Source organism: Antechinus flavipes, chromosome 3, assembly GCF_016432865.1.
Source record: "Antechinus flavipes isolate AdamAnt ecotype Samford, QLD, Australia chromosome 3, AdamAnt_v2, whole genome shotgun sequence".
Taxonomy (NCBI): domain Eukaryota; kingdom Metazoa; phylum Chordata; class Mammalia; order Dasyuromorphia; family Dasyuridae; genus Antechinus; species Antechinus flavipes.
The window spans coordinates 414,256,014-414,270,321 of NC_067400.1; positions in this window are offsets into that span (position 1 = coordinate 414,256,014).

Genomic DNA, 14,308 nt, shown 5'->3' on the forward strand with positions numbered 1-14,308 from the left:
TTTACTTTATATTTTTAAAAAATCACCCACAAACCTTGGGGTAGCATAAAGAACTTTACAATGATATGACTAAGTAATATCAGTAACAGTAAAATAGTAATAGATAAATATTTTTGATCAAAAATAGTAATAATAATATTCTTTAAGTTCTCGTCACAGTTTGATATATGTGAGGCTGTTGTCCCCCAGTATTGACAGCTTTTCTTTGTGTGGGATGGAGGGTAGCAGCTGGTTGGAGGGAGAGAAGCTAAGACAGCAATAACTTTTGGCACATACATACACACACACACACACACACACACACACACACATAAAACCCAACACAGTGAACTTGTGTTTCACTTATAATGATATTTAAACAGAGCCTTTTATCACCAACTCATTCCAAACGCTTTACTCATATTCCACCCTCCTTTAACAAATGAGAGACTGAGGCACACAAGTTCAGAGTCTATAGTGGCAACAGCATAGTGTAGTGAGAAGTTCACAAAACATAGAATTAGAAGATCTGAATTAAACTAATGTCTACTCTGGAAGCTCACTACTTATCTGAACTTGGAAAAAGCACTTATCCTCTCTAAGTCTCAGTGATTTTATTTCTAAAATAGAAGAAATAATGCTTACGCAGTCTGTCTCCCAATGTAAGAGAATCACATGAGATGGTGTATGTCAATTGCTCTGTAGCCATAAAAATCTATACAAACACAAGCTACACATTACCAAATATCCTAGTAAAAAATTTCTCTTGACATACATAGTATTGAGTCTTAGTCTTAACTATCTTAGCATAGCATGTCTTTAAATGAAAAATACTTGTTTCTTCAATAGTAGCAAAATGGAAACATGTCTCTCCATTGTGGTTAAAACAACCTTTTGCATGAGGATTGGTTGGACTCCTAAAATGTATTTAAAGCATATCCTTCAATAAACTTCCCCAACTGCCCTAGGAAAGACACACAAATAAATACTTAACATGGATTTCAAAATGTTGGGGTGGGGATTGAAATATATTCATGGTTAAGATAATCTGGCTTGGTTTTGTTTTGTTGTTTTTAAAAAGTGAGAGAGTAGAAGTAATATGAGGTATCAAAGTAGGCTCAGAACTCATCAAAATAGAATCATTATTGAGGAGTGGTGCTATCTTTTACCCAGCGAAAATACGGGAGGTTCCCCTGCCCCACAAGTGAATGGGGGCTGAGGTATTGGACAGCTATGTAACCATTGAGAAGACTTGGGGAAGCAGCCTAAGTAGGGGTACATGGAGAGAAATGAGTACATCCACAGGACGGCCAGAAACAAAACAGTCTATATGGTGTTCATGTGATAAGAAGGCCTGAACCCTTACCATACCACATGACCAAGTTCTGTAGGTTTTTTTAATTACTTATTCTTCTGTCCAAAATATATTGTACACTTGATTTGTGTAGAATGGGCAGAGTAAAATTTATGTCTGGAATCCTAACTTCAGCTGTTACTTCTTTACAGTGTCAATGAAAAGAATTAGTGAACATACAAGGGAAAACAGAGTTGTCATAGTGTTTGAGCTAGAAAGGATCTTCAAAGCATCTTAATATCTAAAATCTTCAACAATATGGCTGCCATTTATCTTTCTCATATCATTTTATATTACTCCCTTTTCCTCATTCTTCATTCTAGTCCAAATGTCCCTTTCATATGACATTCTATCTCCCCACCTCTTTGCTTTTATATCATTGAACTCAAACATATGGAATCATTCTCTTCTCTGTATGTCTCTGTATGTGTCTCTCTCTGTGTATATTTGTCTGTCTTTCTCTACCTTTGTCTCTCTCTTCCATAACCATGACCTTTTAGAATCCCCATCTTCTTTCAAAGTACAACTCAGACACTACCTCCTACATAAAATCTTTGTCAGTCTCCCTTTCCCTCTCCCTTCCTCTCCCCTTTTCCCTCTCCCTCTCTATCTCTGCATTCTCTCCCTCTTTGTCTCTGCTCTCTTTCCATCTCTGTCTTTCTCCCTCCCTCCCTCTTCCTCTCCTTCCCTCTCTTTCTCTCTCCTTCACTTCCTTTCCCTCTCCATCTCTGCTGTTCCTCTCCCTCTCTGCCCCTGCTCTCTCTCCCTCCTTGTCTCTGCTCGCTCTCTCTCTCTCTCTCTCTCTCTCTCTCTCTCTCTTCCTGTCTTTCTCCCTCCTTCCCTTTGCCTCTCCTCTCTCTTCCTCTTTTTCTCTCTCTTTTCCTGTTTCTCTATCTCTTTCTTTCTGTCTCTGTATCTAATTCAGGAAACTGAGGCCCAATAGTACGTTTTACATCTTGTCAGCTGAATTTTCTGTTTGTTGTTTTTCTTTGTTACTAAGCAGAGTTTGATTTTGAAATAGAGGGAGAGGAATGAATGTGAGGCGTGTGTGTGTGTGTGTGTGTGTGTGTGTGTGTGTGTAAACATGCACATAGAGATACATATACACATAAACACAATATGTGTGTATAGACAGAGAGAGAAATATTAACAGAGCGAGCTCAATAATACTCTTTGATTGTTGTTGTCAAACACTTGCCCAAGATCACACAAATAGTAAGTATCAGAGCTGGGGTTAGAACAGATGTCCTCTGCTACCAAATTTCTTCTTCTTCTTCTTTGACTTTCCTAAGAACTTTTTGGTCACCTAGGTGGCTCAGTGGATAGACCATCAGTCCTGGAGTCAAGAGAACCAGAGTTCAAATCTGGCCTCAGATACTTAATACTTACTACCTATATGACCCTGGGCAAGTCACTTAACCCCAATTGCCTTGGGGAAAAAAACAAAAACAAAGAATCATTTAAGGGAGAAAACCTCATCTCTTCTCCTCCTTGAAATAAACTTTCTAAACTGAGTGTTTCTAAAATTTTCATCAACCTTTTGAAATTACTTTCTTTCAGTATAGTCCCTTTTTCAAAAGTAAAAGATCCTTTGACCCCTGACTAATGACAGACCTGTGCTAGGCCAGTTCAATGTCTTCTTAAATGAAAGCATTCAGCTACCACTGCCCAATTTTTGTTGCAATTTAAGTTAGAGCAAACAGTTCCAGTGAGAGGAAGGCTAGAGGCTTGAAGAAATTGTTCTCTTCTTCAGCCTTATATTAGCCAGCTTCCTAGAAGGACTGAAGAAGGTGAAAATAAATGTAAATGGCCCGAGAAAGCCTGGCAAACATCATTTGTTCCCTTTTATATTCTGGTGGGACTCATCCATGCATATCAGCCTTCCTTAGCTCCATCTGAGCCCAAGATCATTTCAACAGCATAACCAGTCACCGCAGCAGCGGGACCCTTCCTTCATCTGTATTCACTCTCCATTTCAGTCGCCCTTTACAATTTGCTCATGTGAGGTTTCTCAAAAGCAAGTTCAAAAGTTAATGTGAAAAAATGTCTATGTGTTTTTGCTATCTAATTTCCCTCTCATTTAGGGATAAGCATTTCAACCAGGAGGACTGTTGGCCTGCCACTATATTCCCATCCATTTTACCTGTATTGGCCTTAGGAGTAGGCAGACATAAACTGTGGAATAATAGGAAAGCATCTACGCCCTTCAAACATACCCTCTTTAACCTTCTCATTAGTGTCTTAAATACTAGAATTAGAGAACTTATTCCTTGGGGCTTGGAAAGATTTGGAATTAAAAACCTGGGAAAAGCCACATATTTTTGCAAAAAGTAAATCTTATCCAGGAGTGGCCAAAAACTAGCTGAGAGCAAGCTAACACTTTAGGAAGGATAATAACAACAACAACAACTACCATCTATACAGCTCTTAAACTATGTGCCAAGCATTGTATTCAGCACTACAATTATTATCTCAATTGATCTTCAAGCAACCCAAAGAGGTAGGTGCTATTATTATTCCCATTTTACAGATGAAGAAAATGAGATAAACAGAGTAACTTGCCCAGGATCACACAACTAGTAAGTATTTGAGGCCTACTTGAACTCAGTTCTTCCTGACTCCAGGCCCAAGGCTCTATCCACTGTGCCACAAAAAAAGGTGGAGAGGTATCAAGACAAACTGATTCCAGTTTTATTTTTTTTTAAGAGCCAGCCTACATGTAGGATATAAGCTTACAGACTATAGAGCCATGCTCCGAGGAGCATTGCTACAATTAAACTACAATGTTGGACACAATACAAAATAGCAGCCAATAGTAACAAATTAATTACAATGAACACTCTTGCTTTTGGTGAACAGAGAATAGAAGGCTCATCTCTCCTCTTGGCAGAGAGGTTGGGAAGTATGGATGCAGAAGGTAACATATATTACTTTGTGAGTTAGTTCTATTTTTATTTTTTTTTTCAGTTCTCTCTATTTTTAAAAGGAAAATTCAAGGGGATGAAGAGAGTATAGTGGAAAATGACTGAGATTTTCTTTAAAAAGCATCAGTGAACAAAGGGAAAAGAACATTGAAGTATATTGATGTTCTATAGTTGATATGTTTTAAAAGCACGGATACTAAACTTTTTAATCTCCATTTTCTATCATGTCTAGGCACATTTACCCATAGATCTATCTTCCAAAATCACTACAGGCTCTCATATAAAATCCCTAGGGTATAAGCAGCAGACAACCTGAAACTCTCATTTTTCTTCACATCTCTGTTAACAAAGTTCCCTCTAGTCACCAGCCACAGCTTAATGATACATAACAAAGCTTTCGAAAGAACATCCAAAGTAAGACCTCATCAGGTAAGAGAGAGGCGCTATGGCTACACTGAAATATTCAAACCTTTCTAAGTTGTTATTGTTGAGTTGTGTCTGTCCTGTTTTACTCTTTGTGACCCTAGTTGGGGTTTTCTTAGCAAAGACCATGGAGTGATTTGCCATTTCCTTCTCCAGTTCATTTTACAGATGAAGAAACTGAGGCAAACAGAATTAAGTATCATACCCAGGGTCACACAACTAGTGATAAGTATATCTGTGGCCAGATTTTAACTCACAAAATGAGTCTTCTAAAGTTCAGTCTTGGTATTCTATCCACTTGACACCAACTGTTCCAATAAACTTGGATAAATACCCCAACTAAATAAATTAATGACTACTATTTCCAAAGTGTATTGATATACCATAGGGCCATAGGAAGTGATATGCTGGTGAATGTTTAACAATTACCTCTTCAGAAAGAAAAAAAAAATACATTCAACACAGTTTTCACTTTAATCTGCATTATTATCATTTTCTCTATCCCTTAAGTCTATACAATAAAAAAAGAGAGAGAGAGAGATCAAGCCATGATTTGTAGTATTTGTTGAGGTCTGAGGTGTAAATGTCCACACTGAAAATTTAACAATCAGGTTTCATAAGCTAGTTCTACTTGACTCCAGCTCATCCCTAATGAGAGCTAAAACATAGCTCTATATCTTTGCTTTATTTAAGAAATATCAATAGCTCCTACTCCCTCCAGAAAGATAAAAAAAACTCTCTATCTGGCCATTAAAAAAAAACTTCCCAATCTAACTCTAGCTAGCTTTTTAAGACTTATTTCATGTTCTCTCCCTTGAGCATTTTATTTTTTCTAATAATTTCTCTCTATTAGATATAAAAACAATTTTAACATGCGCTTTTTTAAAAAAATATTTAGTTATAAGATCTTTCCCTCTCTCTTTCTTCTCCCCCTCCTTAAGAAAAAGCAATTAGCTATAGATTATACAAGGAGCCCTCTATGTTCCAGTCTCACTGGCATGCCCATCAGTTGTTCCACATACATGCCATTTCATCTGTGCCTTTGGGCAGGCTTTCCTCCATTCCTGAAATAGGTTTTTTTCCCTCATCTCTTCCTTTTGAAACTTATCTTCCCTCAAGACACCTCAAGTGCCATCTCCTAAATAGGTCTTCACTGATACCCTTAGTGTTTAGTGCTCTGACTCTGAAATTGTTTGTTTGTTTTAATGTACTTTATATTCAATTATCTTTTTCTAACCACCAGAGGGATCTTGTGAAAATACAGTTCATTATAGCTATGTTTCTATGGAAGCATAACTATGGTAAATCTGCCTCAAAAATCCTAATTTTTCCTTCCCTTCTTGGAGTTAGGTTTTATACATAAATACAAGCAGTTACATATGTTCATATAGTGTGTATATGCATATAGATAAATAAATATGTATATGTGTGTATGTGAGTGTGGGTGTACATACACACACACACACACACACACACACACACAATATGTACATAAATACACACTGCCTTAAACTTCTCATTGAAGCCATAGGAGTGGCAAATGAGTTTAGGGTCTATATTTAGTCTTTGGTTCTTTTATATAGTTTATGGAATGTAATACCAGATTTTTCTCTACTTCTGTGGATATCTATATGGAATCATTCCTCAGTACAGATCTGCTGAGCAAAAAACAAAACAAAACAAAACAAAACAATTTCTGCCTTTGAAAAAGGAAACACTTTTCCTTGTTTTTCTAGCTCTTTTTTTGTTTTTTAAATGGTATTTTATTTTTCCAAATACATGCAAATATAATTTTCAACATTCACCTTTGCAAAACCTGTGTTCCAATTGTTCTCCCTCCGTAAGACAACAAGCAATCTAGTATTGGTTAAACTGTGTAATTCTATATTTGTCATGCTGAGCAAAAAAAAAAAAAAAAAATCAGAACAAAAGAAAAAACAACATAAGAAAGGAAAAATACAAGCAAACAAACACCACTACCACAAAAAAAGGATAAAAAATATTATGCTATGAACTATCTCCATAGTTCTCTCTCTGGATGCAGATGGTTCTCCCCATCACAAGTCTATTAGAATTGCCTTGAATCACCTCATTGTTGAAAAGAACCAAGTCCATCAGAGTTTGTCCTCATATAACCTTGTTACTATGTACAGTGTTCTCTTGGTTCTACTGACAGCAGCACAATGGACTTCCCCTTGGAAAGAATGTTGGGGTGGGATTGGGGAAATGTAATATTCTCCCTGCTTTCTCATTGGCCAGCAACACAGGCCACCTCATCATCTTGGCTCATACATTTGATAGCCCCATTGTCGCCAATAGAACTCACCAAAAATCACATCAATGATGGTGTCCTCTGCAGTACCTGTTCCTGATGATTTTACCTATTCACCCACATAATGGTCCCACTACAATCCATAATTTATGCTCCGCAGCAATCACTTGATGACTCCTGATACCCTTCTCTTTCATTCCACAAACTCATTCCAACCCAAGGTCAGGGCCAACCTTTCTGCATACGCTGCCCAGCCAGCAGATCACTTCATTCCAAGTCTCTTCTGTAGATGAGGTCAAATGTGAGATATGCATATAATTTATACCTCCATCAGCAGAATAATTTTTATTTAACTAATATTTTCCCCAGTTACATTCAAAACAAAAAATCTTTTTAAATTTTTTTAATTTTTGAATTCTAGATTCTCTCCCTTATTCCACATAATTAAGAAACCATATGTGAAGTTATATAAAACATTTCCTTAAAAGTCAAGTAGTGAAAGAAAACATAGATCTCCCTCCCCCCCAATGAAAATAAAAACCTTCAAGAAAAATCAAGTTTTAAAAAATAAAGAGGACCCCTACAAAATATGTCAGTTTGGTGACATTACACAGTTCTTTCTATATTTCATTTCATGAGATATAAGAAATCATTGTGAAATGTATCATGCTTTCTTGGAAACTGGAGTGAGACAAGACAGTAAATACAGAGTATCCCAAAAAGTCTTAGGGCAATTAGGAGTGAAATTTATCATGCTATAGCTCAAAACTGAACTCAGACTTTTAGTACACCCTGTATTTCCTATCTTCTCTTGATCCCAGTTTCTAGGAATGCACAGTACATTTTACAACTAAAGCTTAAAGATTTGCTAAAACAAACAAACAAAAAACTTTGAAACCCCCTATATTAATGCTACTAAAGCTTAAAGCTGCACTAAAACTTTTGGGACACTCTATATTAACTGGCAATTACATTTTAGATTTAGATTTAGATTTTTTTTTAGATATTTTTTCAAATTGTAACCTCTCTGAAGGTAAGGGCCATACCCTGATTTATCTTTGTATCCTTTGAAATGCCCTGCTCCTTGAAGATGCTCAATAAATGGTTGTTGCCTTGGCTTGAATTGATAGCCTGGAACCATGACTAGTTTTAATTCTTTGAGAGAAATTTCAGTCAAGGAAGAACCTGAAAATCATCATGAAGTTGTCCTCATTTCTGTATTGGAACTTTTCAAACTCTTTGACATGGCAATTTAATCTAGCAAAACAATTTATGCACCTTAGGCCTGATGCTTAGCATTGCTCAAGGCAGGGAATGGTTTGTATTTTCAATAATTTCATTTCAGTGAAGATACAACTTGGTCTGTCTTTTATTTGTTTGTCTCAGATAATATGAGGATTATCTCCAAGGGTCACTTCTTCCAAAGTCATGAGCTGCTGTTTTAATATCTCTTTCCCCCTCCCATAAGAAGACAGAGATAGCAAAATATAGAACTGGTTTGGGAGTCAGGAAAGTCCATATTTTACCTATCTAGCTCTACAAGACTGGGCAAGTCATTTAACCTTCGGACTTAAGTTTCCTTATCTATAATAGAGGGGAGTTGGATTGGGGAGGGAGGGAAACAGTTTAATGAGGGTAAAAATATACTCTATTTTTATTGTCATCCTTTAATCCAGTTTTCAGTACCACATGGTATATTTACCATGTTTGCTTATTTCTAATGATATGAAACAAAAAACTGCTAAATAGACTTACTGAATGCCATAATTATTATTAAGGTAGCATCTGTCTACAAATTCCCACTGCCCAGTGACACTGCAAACCTGATTGGAAGGATAATATGCTCTCAGCAGAAACAGGAAAGTCAGGAAGAATGGAGTTAGAAAGACAGATGAGTGCTCATTGGGTCATAATGAATTTGTGATGTCTAGGAAACATCCAGGTAGAGATGTTCAGTAAGTAGGTGGTAATTTAGGACTGGAGTCAGGAGAGAGATGAGACCTGGATATGTAGATTGGGGAATCCTCTGCATAGAGTTAACAATTTAACTAATAAGATCTGATGAGATCACTAAGAGAGAAGAGTCTTTGGATTTTTCCATGCTTAGCAGTGAGAAATAAAGAATCAGAAATGATCTGGCAAGAGAAAAAAAAAAGAGAAGTATCCCAAAAACTGAGGGAAGAAACCATGTCCAAAATGTATGTTATTACATAAAAAGTGGAAGAGAGATTAATTAGTACAAAGACTCAGAAAAGACCATTGGATCTAGTGATTAGGAGATCATTGGTTCAATTCAAGAAAGTAGTTTCAATTGAGTGGTTGGATCAGAAAATATGTGGCAAAGTTGAGAATTGAATGGGAAAGTTCGGAGGTTGGACAATTCCCCCCCTAAAAGTTAGGCTAAAAAAGGCCAAGGAAGATATGGCAATAGCTTGAAGAGGTAGCACGGTAAAGAAAGGATTTTTAAAAATAAATGAGACGGGGCAGCTAGTTGGTACAGTAGATAGAGCCCCAGCCTTGAAATCAGGAGAACCTGAGCTCAAATCTGACCTCAGACACTTAACACTTCCTAGCTGTGTGACTCTGGGCAACCCCAATTGCCTCAGCAAATAAATGAATAAACAAATAAATAAATAGATGAGACTTGAACAAATTTGTAGGCTGCAGAGAAAAAACAATGAATTAAAGATTATAGAGAAAGAAATAATAATAGATGACACATTTCCAGAGAAGATCAGAGGGTCACAAGATGAGGTGTTGGCTTTAAAAAGAATAGGCATCCTCTGAGATATCACTACACACCTGTCAGATTGGCTAAGATGACAGGAAAAAATAATGATTAATGTTGGAGGGGATGCGGGAAAACTGGGACACTGGTGCATTGTTGGTGGAGTTGTGAATGGATCCAACCATTCTGGAGAACAATTTGGAATTATGCCCAAAAAGTTATCAAACTGTGCATACCCTTTGATCCAGCAGTGTTACGTCTGGGCTTATATCCCAAAGAAATACCTAAAGAAGGGAAAGGGACCTATTTGTGGCAGCCCTTTTTTGTAGTGGCTAGAAACTGGAAAATGAATGGATGCCCATCAATTGGAGAATGGTTGGGTAAATTGTGGTATATGAATGTTATGGAATATTATTGTTCTGTAAGAAATGACCAACAGGATGAACACAGAGAGGCTTGGAGAGAATTAGATGAACTGATGCTAAGTGAAATGAGCAGAACCAGGAGATCATTATACACTTCAACAACGATACTGTATGAGGATGTATTCTGATGGAAGTGGATTTCTTTGACAAAGCGACCTAACTCAGTTTCAATTGATCAATGATGGACAGAAGCAGCTACACCCAAAGAAAGAACACTGGGAAATGAATGTAAACTATTTGCATTTTTGTTTTTCTTCCCGGATTATTTTTACCTTCTGAATCTAATTCTCCCTGTGCAACAAGAGAACTGTTCGGTTCTGCAAACATATATTGTATCTAGGATATACTGTAACATATCTAACATATATAGGACTGCTTGCCATCTAGGGGAGGGGGTGGAGGGAGGGAGGGGAAAAATCGGAACAGAAATGAGTGCAAGGGATAATGTTGTAAAAAAATTACCCTGACCTGTATGTGCCAAAATGTTTGTGGCAGCCCTGTTTGTAGTGGCTAGAAGCTGGAAAATGAAAGGATGTCCATCAATTGGAGAATGGTTGAGTAAATTGTGGTATATGAATGTTATGGAATATTATTGTTCTGTAAGGAACGACCAGCAGGATGAATACAGAGAGGACTGGCGAGACTTACATGAACTGATGCTAAGTGAAATGAGCAGAACCAGGAGATCATTATATACCTCAACAATGATACTGTTTGAGGATGTCTTCTGATGGAAGTGGACCTCTTTGATAAAGAGAGCCTTAATTGAGCAAAGATGGACAGAAGCAGCTACACCCAGAGAAAGAAAACTGGAAATGAATATAAACTGCTTGCATTTATGTTTTTCCTCCCGGGTTATTTATACCTTCTGAATTCAATTCTCCCTGTGCAACAAGAAAACTGTTTGGTTCTGCACACATATATTGTATCTAGGATATACTGCAACCCATTCAACATGTAAAGGACTCTTGCCATCTGGGGGAAGGGGTGGAGGGAGGGAGGGGAAAAATTGGAACAGAAATGAATGCAAGGGATAATGCTGTAAAAAATTACCCTGGCATGCGTTCTATCAATAAAAAATTATTAAAAAAAAAATTACCCTGGCATGGATTCTGTCAATATAAAGTTATTATTAAATAAAATAAAATAAAATATTTTTAAAAATTATCCTGGCATGGGTTCTATCAATAAAAAAGTTATTATAAAAATTAAAAATATATATTAAAAAAAAGAATTCACTACAAATGAGAAAAAAAAGAATAGGCATCTTCTTCTTAGAAACTGACACAAAAGAAAGAGAATGGGGATATTGGGAAGGTTTGAAATGCAGAATTGGGAAGAAAATGCAATTTATGACAGAGTCTCTTTTTTCTGCAGGAGGTGAGCGCCTTTGCTGAGAGGGAAGTGGAAGGACGGTGTAGGTCGTTTAAAGAGAAAAAAATTTTGCAATAGAGGCTGTGGAGTAAAGGGTAAATCAGGAAAGAATGAAAAACATTTCCAAGTAGCAATAAGGATCCCGTTGCAAAGAAATAACACAAATTTGCAATGAACAAGCCCATGGGGATGTTTGATTTCTTTCAATAGTACTGAGTAAGACTAGACAAATGGCAAGAGTAACTCAGGGCTGGGGCTCTCCCAGATATCTGGCAAAGATTATCATAGAATCATATAGTCAAAGTTGAGAAGGACCTGAGACATCATTTAGTAGAACTACTTCATTTTATAGATGAGAAAACTGAGGGCCAGAGCAGTCATACAAGTAGTACTGATAGAGTTGATATTTGGATCCAACTACTCCAAAAGCAAATCCAGTACCTTTTCGATTATGCAAATTACTTGTAATTTCTCTCAAGCAAAATTTGCTCTTTTGAGATGTATAATCAGAATGGATGTGGAAATTTAGTTTATATCTTTCCATTACATTTTTTCAGTTCTTTCAAAGAAAGCTGTATACTTTGAATCTATATGTTAGATCAAAAGAAAGAGGGGAATTTGAGAGGGGGTGGGTGAGAATAAATTAATTATCTTCCCTCTTGCAAAATAAAACTCATTTGTAGTTTAAAAGCAAAGTATACTCTGGGGGAAATGATCTAATATCTGAAAGTATTATCTATAACAACTAAAGAAAACCATATGGAAGAATTAAAATATGGAATTCATTACAAAGTACCAAATATGGGACATGTTTAGCCATCTAGTAAAAAGGAAAGTTCAGGGCATTTGTGTTAAAGGCAAGCCCCAAGAACAGGAAACCCTTCCCCCACCATGGTGTCCCTTCATTGTAGGTTTTCAATTTCCTGAAATAGGAATTGTATAATTAAGCATGTGATGACAGAAAAAAAAATTTTGGTGAGACAAATTGGCTACAGCTCATCTGAAAAGGAATACATGCCATTTCCTTCCAAACTAGAGACTGGTTGAGAAATTGTCCACATCCTCTCTAAAAGCCCAAAGAACAAATTTAAGAACTCTAGCAATTGGTGGTTATTCAAGCAAATAGGTCTGTTTTTCATGAAAGAGTAGATTCATGACATTCATTGTTTTGGCAAGTTCAAATTTATTGCAATATGCCGTTTGCTTAGACATTTTAAAAGTTATTAATGACTATTTTTTTCATTGTTCATAAAATCTTTCTTGGATTTCTTGTAGTACTTTCATAAAGGAAGCATAAAATCCTGATTAGATATTTACATAGTTTCTCATTTGATTCTTACAAGAACCTTGTCAGGTAAGTGCTATTAATCCAGTTCTGCAGACAAATAAATTGAAATTCAAACAGTGATCTTCTCAAAGTCACAGAGCTAAGTTAATTGTTTGGTGGGGATTTTAACCCCGTGGACTGTCCATTCTGCATTGCAGATATGATCTCTCGTCTACTAAAGTTTGGGGAGGAAACTGACAACTATTGGCCACCATCACAAAACTATTCACTCTGAGAAATAGGCATTAAGCAGTTTTCTTTTTATTAGATGATAGTTTAGATCATTAAGAAGTTGAGATGATGCTCATATAAAATGAAAGTAAGTTAGTCACATGAATTTCAAGAATCTTAGTTGTGTGACTCTGGGCAAATCACGTAACCCCAATTGCCTCAACAACAAAATCTAGTCATTCAGATCTCTGTTTTTAAGATAGAATGTTTGGGATTTTATTTTTTACTTCCTGCTTCCCTGTTCCTCTATTTATCTTACCCACCGAATCAACTATTTGAATAACTGAATCATCAACAGCATTACATGTTAACTTCTAAAATACATAGTTTCCACCAAATCACAAATTAAATATAACACAACCTTTAGTTGGTCCTGGTGTTTTGATGAACCAAAACTGCAAACACATTCATTTGATAAACCACAGTTGCAATTCTTGGGTTTTTCTGTAAAAATTTACAAATTTCCCAGTTGTAAAGGTTTTTCATTGTCAAATAAATAGACTTAAGGAATGCCAATCCAGGGTTTCATGACTTTTCAAAAACTGTTACACTTATAGACTCTGTGGATGTGTCTGACTTAAGATACTTGGGTACAAGGGCAGCTGCATGGTACAGTAGATGGAGGCAGAGCTGAAAAAAGTCAAATCCAGACTCAGATACTTTCTACTTGTGTGACCCTGGGCAAGTCACTTAATTTCTCTTTAACTCATTTTCCTCATCTGTAAAATGAGCTGCAGAATGAAATGGCAAGCCATTCTTGTATCTTTGCCAAGAAAATTCCAAATGGGGTCAGAAAGAATCCAACCACACAGAACAACAACACCAAAATTATCTACATGTTGGGTATAACATGTAGATCAGTGATATCAAACTCAAGTAGAAACTGGGGATCACTAAAACAAACAAAAAGATCTTTGCAGGCTACATGTTGACTTATTCTTTCAAATGTTTATTTTTGTCTTATTGTGTTTTTTTTTTTTTTTAAGTATTTCCAAACGATATTTTAATCTGGTTTGGGGCACACTTTAGAATGTTGACACCTGTACTGTATATAATGATGTAAATGTTATTAAACAGCACATAAAATGTTTTTAAGCAGCTTAAATCAGTAAGTTTATGCAATAGTAAATTTTAACTCTTCAATTTGATGAGCAATCATCATCAAAAGCACCTATTGTTAGTTGGTGAAATCAAAATGTGGAGGGCTTTTATAGATCTCTGATTGCAAAGTATTTGAACTCAATTAAAAAAAAAAAAAACATTATTCAGGG